Below are 13,558 nucleotides of genomic sequence, written 5' to 3'. Positions count from 1 at the left end.
CCAAGTGATAGCAGACGTGGTTCTGATCTTGCTTCTGCTGATGTGAACCACCAGTTTCAATGGGTTACACCTCACGTTTAATGACATGACGCTACAGATACACACCTGAAATTGCTGGAGATACATGAGGTTGTAATCTTGCTGTAAGTCAAGGGCCATCTGCCTTTACATACATAAAGCTGACAGATTTTCCTGAAGAAGGTATAGGACATAATTAAACTCTTTTGCAGACATTACAAGGAAAGCCAGCTGATCTCGTCACTACACTGATGCCTCAAAACATGGCTTCACTTGGCGATTCCAGGCTGACCACCTCCAGCTAATGTCACAGGCAGCAACGACCGTCTGAGAAATCCTTAATCAAAACACCCATTGAAATTATGTTACATCCACTGGTCAAGGCCAATATTTTCCTTATAAAACACACACAAGACAGTCAAAAGGACAATTTACTTAAACCAGTAAGTAGTAGTATCTGCAATGATTTACTGCAATAGTAGAACAACACACAACACATTTGAGAGAAGAGTATCTTCTCATCTAGGTTACAATGCTCTTTAAAATAGAGCCGGAACAGCATTCAGTTACCTTTGGTTGCAGTGAATAGTTTGAAGGTTGAAATTACATTCTCTGTCGATCACTTGAAGACAGGCATAGGGACAGACTATTGAAAAATTTCACAGTGTCCTTTTGGCTGCCTTCCAGTCCCATCTCCAAGTAGCTGCTATTCTATTTAATGTAACTGGAGTCTACCCTTAGGATGAATATCTTTCTTCCTGACAGTTTTTGTTCTTTTTTGAGGCAGGGAAACAGCCGCAGACCAACAAAGACTGCTTTTCCCCAAGCCTCTGTCAAAGAGCTCGGAAATGGAACAAACAACATGGCCAAAATGCTGCTGCACGACCATCTTGCAAACGAGTTTACAATTTCACTGAAAACACAGAGGATGTAACAGCTGAGATTAGGATAATCCCAGAAACAGAATCTCTTTCAATTGAAAAGATTTTAAACCAGCAATGTGTTTTGAGGAAAATTTGTTCCATAGCTGCAATACATGGTAACCAGTCAGAAAAAGATACTGTATTGCTAAAAGATTGTAAGCTATAGCTGATTCTTCTAGATAATAATGTGGGTATTTTATATACAGACCACAGGCTAAACTGGCTGTCTGGTTGCATGTAAGAGCTTCATACATTTAATTAGGGATTCCAGAACAAAGCCCAACCTGCTTAAAGAGTCTTCAAAACCTTCACACAAGTGGATAGTCCTGGTAATTACTAACATAATTATGCACTATTTGTACTGAGCAGATATTAAAGATATGGCAGTGCATAGGTTCAAAAGCATGTCTTAAAAAAGCAAACTCACAAGAACATCAATCTGTGTCTAACCTACAGTGCCCTTGGGGCACACACTATACATATAAGGGCAAGTTCTGTTATGTGATTGTTTTTCATGGCTACTGGCTTCAAAATTAGCCAAGCCTCTCTCTAAGTGACAGATTTCTGTTGGTTGAGTTACAAGCTCTCCTGGCCATCACGCTTAGCCAATTACCAATGCTCCTCATGGACTTGCTTCCCGCTCTGCACTGCAGATGTTTGTGCAGCACAGAGGCTCCAATGCACACAATAAATTGGCACTTTATGCCTGTTAGATCTGCAAGAAGCAAAACACTAAGGAGTTCAGCAGACATTTATGCTCCCCAAAATAGCCAGGACTGATTCACATTTACGCCAACTCACATAAGTTATTACAATCACATTACTTTCAGCAAAAACATCAGTTAAGAGGAATTTGTGTCAGGGCCACAAGCAAAGAACTATTCCGTTACAGCATGCCTGTGCTGGGAAGTTGTTAACATCTTCAGCAATTCCCTTAGGAAATGTCAACAGCAACACCACAAAAAGCAAACATATTAGTTTGTCTAAATATTAAGAGGAGTCTGAAACAGTTTCTAAAATGACAACAAGAAAACCACACTCAAAACCAGCATGATTTCTTTTTGTTGCAAACATAAATAGTCCTTATATTAGTTTAGAGAGCAAACAATGGGGAATCAGCATGGATATCAGTGAAGCAGAGATTCCCTCTTCACACTATGCAAGGAACATATTAATCATGCAGACAGAAAGTCTTGAGGGAAAGAAGAGAAGATACTATCTCTCTTCGGGATAAGTAAATGTATAAAGATCTTGCTTTTAGAAAAAGAAGGAAGTCTAAGGGGATAGCTAATATTTGCCAGTTACTGGGTTACTGTTTTCTGTTTATGGTGAAGGACTAAGTATCTTGCACTTAACATGTTGCTTATTTATTGTACATACTGCATAATACAGTCACAAGACTCTAGTACTGACAACTGCACTAACAAACCCCGCTTTCCAAACATACAACACTCTTCAGAAACCATCCACAATTTATAACATGCTAATAATTATTAGATATTTTAGTATTTTTATTAATATATCGTATCATTATTATTAATCGTTATCACCATTGTGTGATAATTAGCAGTGCTGCACTTGTTGCACTCTTTTTTATTGCAAATAAGTCCATATAAAATCAGCTAGAAACTCATTACCTCTGTCCTCTGCACCTAAGAAGTAACATTCATCTCTGTATCAGAGAGCAAATGGCTGGAGACAGCATCCTTTCCAAGTGGAGAGGAGAGAAAGGCTGGAATGTGCAAAAGGAGCTACCAAGTACAGCTAACATCCAGTACCAACAGGCCTCGGGTTTACCCTTTTCATAGAATTTTACTAAGTAGGAAGTGGCCTTACTGTATGGAAATAGAAACCAAGCCCCAGTCAGCTTACAGTTCTTTCTCCGAAGCTTGTTTATTACCCTGCAAAAATCTGGAAGAGCCAACCACCTGCAATACTCTAGATAATCCCATACAGTTCTCCCTCCTTCAGCTACCAGGAGGCAAACCCTTCTTGAGCTCCCCCTTCACCAAGTCTCTTTCTGTTAAACCCAGCTCTCCACAGCTAGGTCTAACAGCCAAACCCTGTTTAGCCCTGTTTAAGCAGGTTAGGCGATAAACTGCTTTTATCCCTGGTTTTTCCACTTGAGAGTCTGGGAAACAGAACATCATCTGATTCTTTTAACATCAATTAATTACCACAAGGCTGCAACACTTAGCTCCTTCACGTTCAATAGTTTGCTATTGCCTTTATAAATAAGGGCAGAACATAATAAAGTATAAATGTGCAATTGTGCATGAAATATTTTAAGAATTTTTCATCTAAAAATTAAAACAAATTCAGTTAACAATATAGTTATTCTGTCATTACAAGTTTCCATGCTTACCATATCTCCAATGATTTACAGATTCTTTTTGTTTGTTTGTTTTCCAAACAAGCACAAGGATATTTTTCATTGCTAGAACACTTGAGCTGGAAGCTGAAGGTCAGGTTAGATACTTACTCATCAATTAGTAACTAGGATTTTGCAGGTCAGGTTCTGCCCCAGTGTCAGCTGTCAAGTTACCTTTTGCTGCAACCATGTTAACCCACATCCACACCCTGTATTTATAGTCATAAATGTAACTACTTTCATCCATGGGAGTTGAAAGGTTACTGGACAGGAAGAGGACAGGTTGGGAATAGGACTAAGCTCAGCTCATCATCTGAATTTGTTCTAATGAAAGTGTATAAGCAATTCACTCACTATCCTCACAGCTGTTAACACCTTACCCTGAACAAGAATAAAAGCCCATACTCGTGACTCCTGTGACAGCAGACATGATCATTAAAATGAAGGCAGTTCTATCTTGATGTTTTGAAGAACTCCCCAATTTACACTTTGGAAGTAAAAGTATTAAGAAAAAAAAGTTATCCCAGCTCAACAGGTGGCAATCACAGAGCAAAGAGCTCTCCAGTTGCTGCTCAAGTTCATGATGAAATAGTGATTTGGGAGGAATAAAAAGCTGATACTCGGCATCATTTTCAGGAGACAGAAGGAACTCTCCCTCCCCTGCCACACCCATGGATGCTGTACCTCTTCTGGATCCTGCTGACAACGTATGCTCCCAAGGCACCTTCTGTTATCATCACAGACAGTGTGGACAAGCTATGCCAGCCTTCTCTAGTATTCCTCATTTCCTATAAACACCACAGGGTTCCACATGTTTAATCTGCTTTGTATCTTCAAATGTAGTTTAATAATTCTGGGAATTTAAGGGAATGTACTTAATTCAAAGGAGGTTTATAAGCATTCTTACTTATAAGGTGTTTTGGGGATGAGTTATTTCACAGAGAAGACCCATGTGAATAGAGTAAGACAGAGATTTTTTTTTCTCAGTTGCCACCCTCAAATCTCTAATTCCCACTAGAATTGATGGAATATACCCAGGACAAAGTATTTATTGCTATTCAAACCCATTCCTACCTTTGACCATGACAAGACTTGAAGTTCTGCTGCAAAGACAGCTGGCAGCTGAGACAACACGGTCTCAACACACAGCAGTCTTGTTTCTCGCTCACAATCTGTTTCTGCTACTGATGTAAATATATTTTTAATATAAAGGAGCGAGTCTGGTCCCTAAAGATTACAGGGGGGAGGAAGAGAGCTCCTCAGGTTCCTGACAATATTTTGAGTCTATGTATCGTTTTATATTACTATTTGTGCAACAAAAAAGGTCTGATGACAGAATTAGTGATACCTGTAAAGTTAAGCACATTTGCATTTGCAGAACTAGGGGCAAATTGTGAAGTTATAAAGATACTGAAGAGGCATCATATTTTTAAAGCAAGTTTCCATTTAACCACGTTTAACCTCATTATCATCCATATAACATACTCTGCTTTCTCTTTGGAAGGAGATGCATTGGTCCCACAGGATTCAGCCATTCTTTTTCACAGAATCACAGAATCATCTAGGTTGGAAAGGACCTTGAAGATCATCTGGTCCAACCATTAACCTAACACTGACCATTCCCAACTACACCATATCCTTAAGCACTATGTCAACCCGACTCTTAAACACCTCCAGGGATGGGGACTCCACCACCTCCCTGGGCAGCCCATTCCAACGCCTAACAACCCGTTCTGTAAAGAAATGCTTCCTAATATCCAGTCTAAACCTTCCCTGGCTCAACTTGAGGCCATTACCTCTTGTCCTATCGCTTATTACTTGGTTAAAGAGACTCATCCCCAGCTCTCTGCAACCTCCTTTCAGGTAGTTGTAGAGGGCGATGAGGTCTCCCCTCAGCCTCCTCTTCTCCACACTAAACACCCCCAGTTCCCTCAGCCGCTCCTCGTACGACATGTGCTCCAGACCCTTCACCAGCTTCGTTGCCCTTCTCTGGACACGCTCGAGTAATTCAATGTCCTTTTTGTAGTGAGGGGCCCAAAACTGAAACACAGTAACCGAGTACTTTTGAATTAGTATTTCTTTCAGGGCCCATTCAGAGAAAGAACAGCACAAAAGCACAAAAGATACTCTCACTTTGTGAGTGGCTTTGCTTAAAGCAGGACAGAAACCCAGAATGGCCAAGGAATGGCTATCGAGTGACAGAGGAGGGATAGAAAAGGTGGTAAAGAGGCCTTTGATACTAAGGCATGTTGTGATACCTTTTATCTCCAGTGCTGGAGATGCTGGACTCAGCATTAAATAGATTGACTGCTACTGATGTCAGTGTAAATCACTACAGCACAGTAAGCTTTACCGTGACATCTACGAGAACAATTTCAACTTCAGTATTAAAACTGCATAGCACCACTAACCTCAGACCCCTGCAGCTTCACTGGTTTTTGACAGGGTTGTACAGATATAAGCTTAGGTGAAGACTATCTATTACTTTCTCATCCCAGCTGGGCTGGGTGAGAAGGTTACAGCCCCAAGACCTGCCAGCTTAGTTGACCATTCTGCACATCATTTCAGCTGTAAATGGTCTTGGGTTAAATCTCGTTTCCCAGAAAGTGTTCAGGGAGTGACACCCAGAAGCTGGAAAACAATCAGGAAAAATTGTGTACCCACATCCATGTGTGGAGTCTGGCCACCCTTCTGAATTTGGAAACCCTCTTGTTGCTAGCTGTTATTTCTGAATTTTCCCCAAAAGGAAACTAGAATTTACAAACATTGTTCCCCTTTTTAATTGTAAAGAGTTTTATGAAGCATCATGTAACATCCACAAAATCATGAACTTCATCAACTGACATTATAAGCACGTACAATAGCTGTAAACTCACAAGGGAAAAAATACAAATAAAAGAAAAATCTTAGTATCTTGAGTTCTTTTTGAGGAAAGAAGTTTTTGCTCCCAGATGTTTCCTGTTACTTTGATTAAATCCATTAATTCACTGTAATGTGAACAGCACTTGAAGCTCCATTGATCAGAGTGATCATTGCCGATATTTTCACATTAGCTTAAATGGGTTTAGCATTATTCTTAACTTGATTCTTCAAATATGCTTTCAGAGGACAAGTCATTACTAAGGATTTTATTATGCACAGCCACATTAAAATTATTTTTCAGTATTTTCCATTATCTCATTGAACCTTCTAGAACAATGTCAGCTGTCATCAGGTATTCTGAAAACTAAACTCAGACTTTGCATTGCTTTTTGTTACATGCACAAATACTGAAAATGAAATCAGGTTTTCTCCAATTTGCTATGAATAGGAGTCTAATATCGAAGTTTTAGGTTGGGTACCAGCATAAAGACATATGAGGGAATATCGGCAAGGATACCCAACAGGACTGAGTTTCCTCTTCTTCATCTGCTATCATCAGAACATGTACTCAGGAACCAGTAGAGCTAACCCTTCTGATGGATAATACCAACGCACTCAGGTTTCTCACTCTCTTTTCAGTGGCTGAGGAACATTTACTGGAGTCCATCAACATCCTGCAACAAAACAACCTCCAGCCTCATGTCCAATGAGTCTGGCTGTGCAATGGACAGGCAGTTAGTTAAGTCTGTGTCAGAGCAGTTGAGGAATACCTACATCTTTATAAATATGTAATATTTATTGAGGTTTCCAGTTTGCTTACTAGAGTTCAATTCAGTCAGTATGGCAACTGCTATATGAAATCGAGTCATGGGTCAGCAATCGGGGCTGAATCCACCCTTTGCATACTAAGTACCACTACGTTTTGACCAAAATGTTAGCCAGATCAGCAGATTTTTGGGCAACAGCCTGAGAGCTAACTACTGAAGTTCTGAGCCAAAAAACTCCCACTGGTAAAGGAGACACTAGTGCTGTCCTGGAGTAGGTTTGGGCTGATTCTTCACTGAGGTCACTGTATGTTTGGTACGCACTTAGTTCTGCAAGAAGAGCCTTCCTTGTGTGATCCACAAGTCTTGAAGCTAATAGGTAATATTATCTTTATTACTTAGATTTTATTTAGATTAAGACCTATTTAGTTAATTTTCCCAGCTCTTCAAGATATATTTAATCAGCTTTACATCATTACTGTGTTCTGAAGTAGTGAACATAAGGTTTTGGACCTGTTGGCTGAAGACCCAAAGTGCTATGTGCTGACAGGACAAAGAGTGTAGGTTGCAATCCCAGCTCATTCTGGAGTTGCTACTCTATGAGTAGCCTTTGATGGTCATACCTCTGCCATCAACTGAGTGTTGTTACCTAAAATTGTTCAAAAAAATTGTATATCAACTGAGTGTTGTTACATAAAATTGTTCAAAATTATGGAACATAACTGTACAATCACAGAACAATTTAGGTTTGAGGGGACCTTTGGCACTTACCTGCTCTAACACCTTGCTCAAAAGAGGACCAACTTTGAAGACAGATCTAATTCTGAAATCAGGACAAGACAGGGCCTTGTCCAGTCAACTCTTGTGTATCTCCAAGGAAGGACATGGACAGCGGGTCAAGACAAGTCACTATTTCCCCCTACTCAGCACCAGTGAGACTGCATCAGAGTACTGGGTCTAGCACTTTGGGGTCCCGAGTGAAAGAAAGACATTAAGAAACTGAAGCCTGAAGAACGGGTTTCTTCAAACAGTAGCAACTGTTTTCCTTCAAAAACACAACCAAATAAAATCAGTATCGAACTCTGACCAATCTACTAGAGTCTGTAGCCTTTTTTGCCATTGGAAAATCTTGTTCCTTAAGGTTCTGGGGAATAATCACTTTTTGGGGCCAGAGGTATAGTTGTCATTTCTGATAGTCAGTTTCTGGCTGTCCCATTCTAAAGTTTGATTTTTCTATTAAATTTACATTCCAAACAGAGCCACTGGATTTTAAAGCTGATGCTCCCAAACAAGTATACCTCTTGCCTTCCATATTGACTTTTACTCCCAAATCCCAACCAAATTGGTATGTTTAGAGCTTCCTGGATGCAGCTTTCAAGTACATGAATTCCTTTTATAAAGATGCAGCACGGGGACATACAATTTGTTTAAGTGTCACAGTCCCCTTTCAAATGTCACAGAGAACTCTCACCATGAATAACCTGTACCTGTCTCAAGGGGATTTTCATAGACATTACAGGAAACAAATCAGCCTTAAGTAATGCCCTTGTGCAACATACTGTATTTTTATTCATTTCTGTAGACCTTCAGACTTCTGCTACAGGGCATACGTAATTTATGTGCAACACTCCCTGCTTCTTTCTCAATGTACTAACACTCAGGTACTCACAGAATGAAACAGCTGCATGTACCAAATTAACATCAGTTATTATAGTTACATTAGATTCAACACAATATACATTTTGTTTGGAATATTTTTAAACATTCTCTGTATGAGAAAAATAGTACAACATAGCACCACTAAAAATATCTGCAAATATCCCAATTATACAGCAGCAGGTGCAGCACCCTGTGGGTCAGGATGGCCGAGCGGTCTAAGGCGCTGCGTTCAGGTCGCAGTCTCCTCTGGAGGCGTGGGTTCGAATCCCACTTCTGACAGTTCCCTTTTGGGGCTACATCCTGCTGGCGACTGGCCACCTGTGCTGTCCCTCAGGGTTCAATTCTAGGGCCAGTTCTGTTCAATATATTTATCAACGACCGACAGACAGCAGCTCAATACAAGTCAGCAGCCGTGCCCTGGCAGCCAAGAGAGGGCAAACTGCATCCTGAGGTGCATCAAACACAGCATAACCAGCAGTCAAAAGAGGTGATTATCCCACTGTATTCAGCTTTGTGTGGCCTCACCTTGAGTATATTGTGTAGTTGTGGGCCCCACAGTTTAAGAAGGATGTGAAGGTATTTGAAGGCCTCCAGAAGAGAGCAACACAGCTGGTGACAGGGCTGGAAGGAATGTCCTATGAAAAGCAGCTGAGGAATTTGGGTTTGTCTCCTTTGGAGAAAAGGAGGCTGAGGGGTGACCTCATTGCTCTCTACAGCTTCCTGAGGAGGGGAAATGGAGAGGGAGGTGGCGAGCTCTTCTCCCTGGTATCCAGTGACAGGATGTATTGGAATGGCTCAAAGCTGTGCCAGGGGAAGTTCAGACTGGACATTAGGAAGGATTTCTTTACCAAGAGGGTGGTCAAACACTGGAACAGGCTTCCTAGAGAGGTGATCGATGCCCCAAGCCTGTCAGTGTTTAAGAGACATTTGGTCAATGCCCTTAACAACATGCTTTAACTTTTGGCCAGCCCTGAGTTGGTCAGGCAGTTGGACTAGATGATCACTCTATGTCCCTTCCAACTAAAATTATTCTATTCTATTCTATTCTATTCTATTCTATTCTATTCTATTCTATTCTATTCTATTTCTATTCTATTTCTATTCTATTCTATTTCTATTCTCTTCCATTCTTAAAAAAAATGGGGTCTTAAATTAAAATGGGAGATCTAATTGTCTCAGCCTAAAGAAAGGTGCAGTTCAGAATCCAACCCCCAGAATCTGGTGGGGTTTCTTCTTCCTCCCCGCCACCATGCCTGCAGTAGCCTTGCATCTTCCCTGCACTAGCTCTGATGTTGGATGTCAGGCTATATGCCCCACTGATGTAGCAAGAAACACTACTCCCCTGATCTGGTCTTCTGCTACTTTAGGGAGTGAGACCCACCTGCCAGGCAATCACCTGGAAAGCTCTGTCACTTGCCGAAGTGGCAAGAGCAGGGGAGTTAGTGGAGCAGAGCATGAGAGGGAGAACCCAGAACCTCCCTCTCTCCCCCTTTTGCCAGAGGTGAGCTATTTTGGCTCCAGATTTTTCCTAAAACTACAGCTTACATCTCAAAACTAGCTTTTTTTCTTTTTTTCCTTTTACCTTGCTCTCCCAAATACTTTGGATATTGTATTATGATCTTGTTTTGTTAAAACTTAAAAACCTCTCAAAAGCACATATGAATCAGTAAATGAATTAGATTTTCATGTAACATACTTAGAGTTAAGTACACATTAAGTGACAGTCTGGAATACAAATATTTTTGAAAAACAGGGTCACAAACATCAGTCACAAAAACACTCTTCCCATGAATGAAGTGAAAAACTACGATTTTTAGTGCCATAAGCTGTAAATGTTAAATATCCAGTACTGCAAATGCTCAGCAGGCATGCAATAACGACCTCTGAACACACATTGCATAGATCATTATAAATTTGTAGCTAAAAAAGATGAAGTAATGAATTATTCCAGAGGAAGAAACAGGCTGAGGGAGTGTTTTAATTATGGGATATTAACACACACTCCAACAAAGGTAACTAATGCTTTCCATCTGCAAATGCTACCAAACATTCCTTGAGTAGAGTTGTATACCTACCCAAAATACTTATCTACCAAACCTTGTGTACAGAAGATATATATCTGTTTTTCTCCAGAACCTTAACCCATGGGGTGGTTGGTGTTAACCCATCCATTCTTGGTAGGCAAGCAGCACTACAGTCTGTCAACATATACAGGGATGTTTTGCAGAACACCCCTGCAGAAAGCAATGTTAATATCACCATCACTGTTAATATCATTGTTAATGCTAACTCAGTATTTAATTCCATGTTCCAGACAGCAATTCTACCAATATTGGAATTCTGAAAGCAGCACATTTGACTGCTATGAATGCACAGCAAGTCCAGCGTGTTTAGGTCTGCCAGACATAAAACAAAATCAGTGGGTAGCTGCCTAAAGCAGTAATCCACAACTTAAGTTGCAGAGTGCAGGGCTGGCTGGTCTTCCTGTGGGACCCATTTTGGATGCAACCTAAAACCAGCATCCTGGTTGTTTATAGTCTTTCAAGTCCCACCAATACAATTTACAATAGTGGCATATTGTCTACCTTATGCAGGCATCAATCCAAGTATTATTAGATGTTATTTGATCTAAACTAATAGTTTAGACTCTTCCTAATGTTTGAGGAAAAAATATAACTGTGTGAGAGAGAAACCCCATGAAATAATTGTATGTCACAAGCAAAACAGCAACTCTGAAGTCTAGAACCTCCTTAGCTTCATTTCAATTATAATGTGAATATTGAGATCCTATAAATCAGAACAGATGTACCTCAGTATTTAAGATGGTTTAAGCATCCTAGAAAACTACAAGTGAGAAGGCATTCACTAAATAGATTATGCATTCAAACACCTATTCAGAACTGTAGCTTTTTTCTACAGTCCCTTCCTGACCCTACTTAATCCCCGCTGAGAGGCCTGCATGGGGGAGAGAGAGAGAACTGCATGGGGCACCGGCCACCATTCAGGACAAGAAGAACCCTAACTCCAGTGGGAGTTCACGAGTTACATTGGTCCTAGGATCTCATCCCCTGATTCAAATCTCCATTTTGGACAAGGCTGCACAGGAGTTGCTGTACCTATGAAACAGCAGCAAGGTAATAGAATGCAGAGCCACTGGTTAAAAAGTCTGCAGTCATGACCTCTGCAGAGCATTTTCCTTCTAGTAACACATTGTAATGGGGGAATTAGGTATGCAGATGAGATTTCATTTGGATTTTCAATATAATTACACAATAAATGACAATATTCTGCCAAGTCAACTCTTCCATATTCACAGACTATAGTAATGGGCAAAGTACAAGGGGGAGAGGGAGAATTAAAACCAAGGCCATCATAAACAACAAAGACCACAGGATTTCATCAAGAAATCCCTGTAGAAAGTTCAATTCCTTGTTCTCTAGCAGATCATTTATCCTGAATTAAAAGCCTGCACAGAACAAAAAATCTGCCAAATCCTTTGTTAATGTTACGTAGGTTAGTCACTATTAAAAATACGCACCAAATTGTGCCAAAGCACACGTTAACTGATGGTAATGATTTCTGTGAAGACAGCTTCTTCCTATAAATTACCTTTTGGAAACTTTCACAAGATGAACTGGACAGAATCTGGAGAGGCATTTGAGGGAAAGAGGAACAACTATTTTCAAAAAAAATCCGATTATCAGTATGTACGGTAGCTATTCCATAATCACATGCCAATATCTGCAGTCTTTTATAACATTGTTTAGTGAGGCTAAATTCAAACTGTTCACATGAATATGTTCAGCTCTCCAGTCAATTTAAAACCAAAATAATCGTATGAGCTAGACAAGATGTCCAGATTTAAATAACTTCCACTATTAAAGGAAGAAGATGATTGACTTTTTCTGAGGCTAAAATTTCATACATCTTAGCCATTGCTAGTCACAAGGACTGAGATCAAACTCTCAACATTCACATGTGCTGCAAATATTTCCTGTGGGTGAGAAGTATATAACCACAAGCAACTCAGAAATCTTTTATCTCTTTAAAGCTGAACAGAAGAGAGTGCTTCTGGTAAATAAGATCCAGAGAATGACAAATCTCTTTTTTTTTAAAGAAAGGGACTACACACTTTTTCAAACAAACATATTTCAGAATGCCATTGAAAACAGGAGGTAAAAGCCACAGAACAATATTGTGCTTTACCAAAGGAGCAGTTTTCTTTCAGCAAGCCTCTATCAAATACAACCTCTCAGTTAATAAGGAATAAGGATTCCCTTATTTCTCTGCGGCAGCTGCAGCCAGAGCTGTACCTGTAAGCAGAGCCCTTACTGACCAAAAGGGGAAAGAAAAGAGGCAGACCTCACACCCTGTGTGAAATCCCCCTGAAGGGGTTTCAGGGAAATAGATAATTTTATGGGCAAACCAGGCTTCTACCATTACCACCACTGCACAGTCATAAATGAGACGATATTGCCACAGAGTATTTTTTCCTTCATATGAATTTTTCTCCAGCAAACGAATGGCTGTCACCAAACTCTTCTCATCCTGGTTTTATGAATGTTGCCCATGGACTAGAGGAGAATACAGCAGACAGAGACTATCTCATTATATGCTCATCACAAAGCATAATAGATACCCATATCTGATCAGTGCTTATCACTCAGCATGAGTGACTGAACGACTGAAATGGATGGAAACTGCTTCCAGTATTTCTCTCCTGATACGAAATCCACATGTCACTTTGAAAAGAATTAGATGAAGTTCAGCCAAGTATACGCTAAGTAGGTGGACACTGAGGGAATTTTGAGATATTTCATTTACTTCTACTGCTCATTAGTGGATAGGACAGTATATATCCAACACTTTGTGATCTTCAAAGATTTTTTTTTTTAAAACAAGTAAAAGGAATAATCAGGATACCATGGCTCACCTGCTCCCTCTGCCACTGAAACAAGCCT

The 13,558-nt window shown here is 40.2% G+C and overlaps 1 protein-coding gene and 1 non-coding gene across 7 annotated transcripts in view; one reads left to right on the top strand and one right to left on the bottom strand.

The window, feature by feature from the left end:
• Positions 1-13,558, bottom strand: part of OXR1 (oxidation resistance 1) — a 292,999-nt gene that overhangs the window by 222,731 nt on the left and 56,710 nt on the right. The window lies entirely within an intron of this gene.
• On the top strand, positions 8,794-8,876 carry TRNAL-CAG (transfer RNA leucine (anticodon CAG)). Its single transcript has one exon. It is a non-coding gene; the product is annotated as a tRNA-Leu (tRNA).

Source organism: Strix uralensis, chromosome 1 (genome assembly GCF_047716275.1).
Source record: "Strix uralensis isolate ZFMK-TIS-50842 chromosome 1, bStrUra1, whole genome shotgun sequence".
Taxonomy (NCBI): domain Eukaryota; kingdom Metazoa; phylum Chordata; class Aves; order Strigiformes; family Strigidae; genus Strix; species Strix uralensis.
Note: the sequence above shows the minus strand (reverse complement) of the source record. Positions and strands in the feature narration are given on the sequence as shown.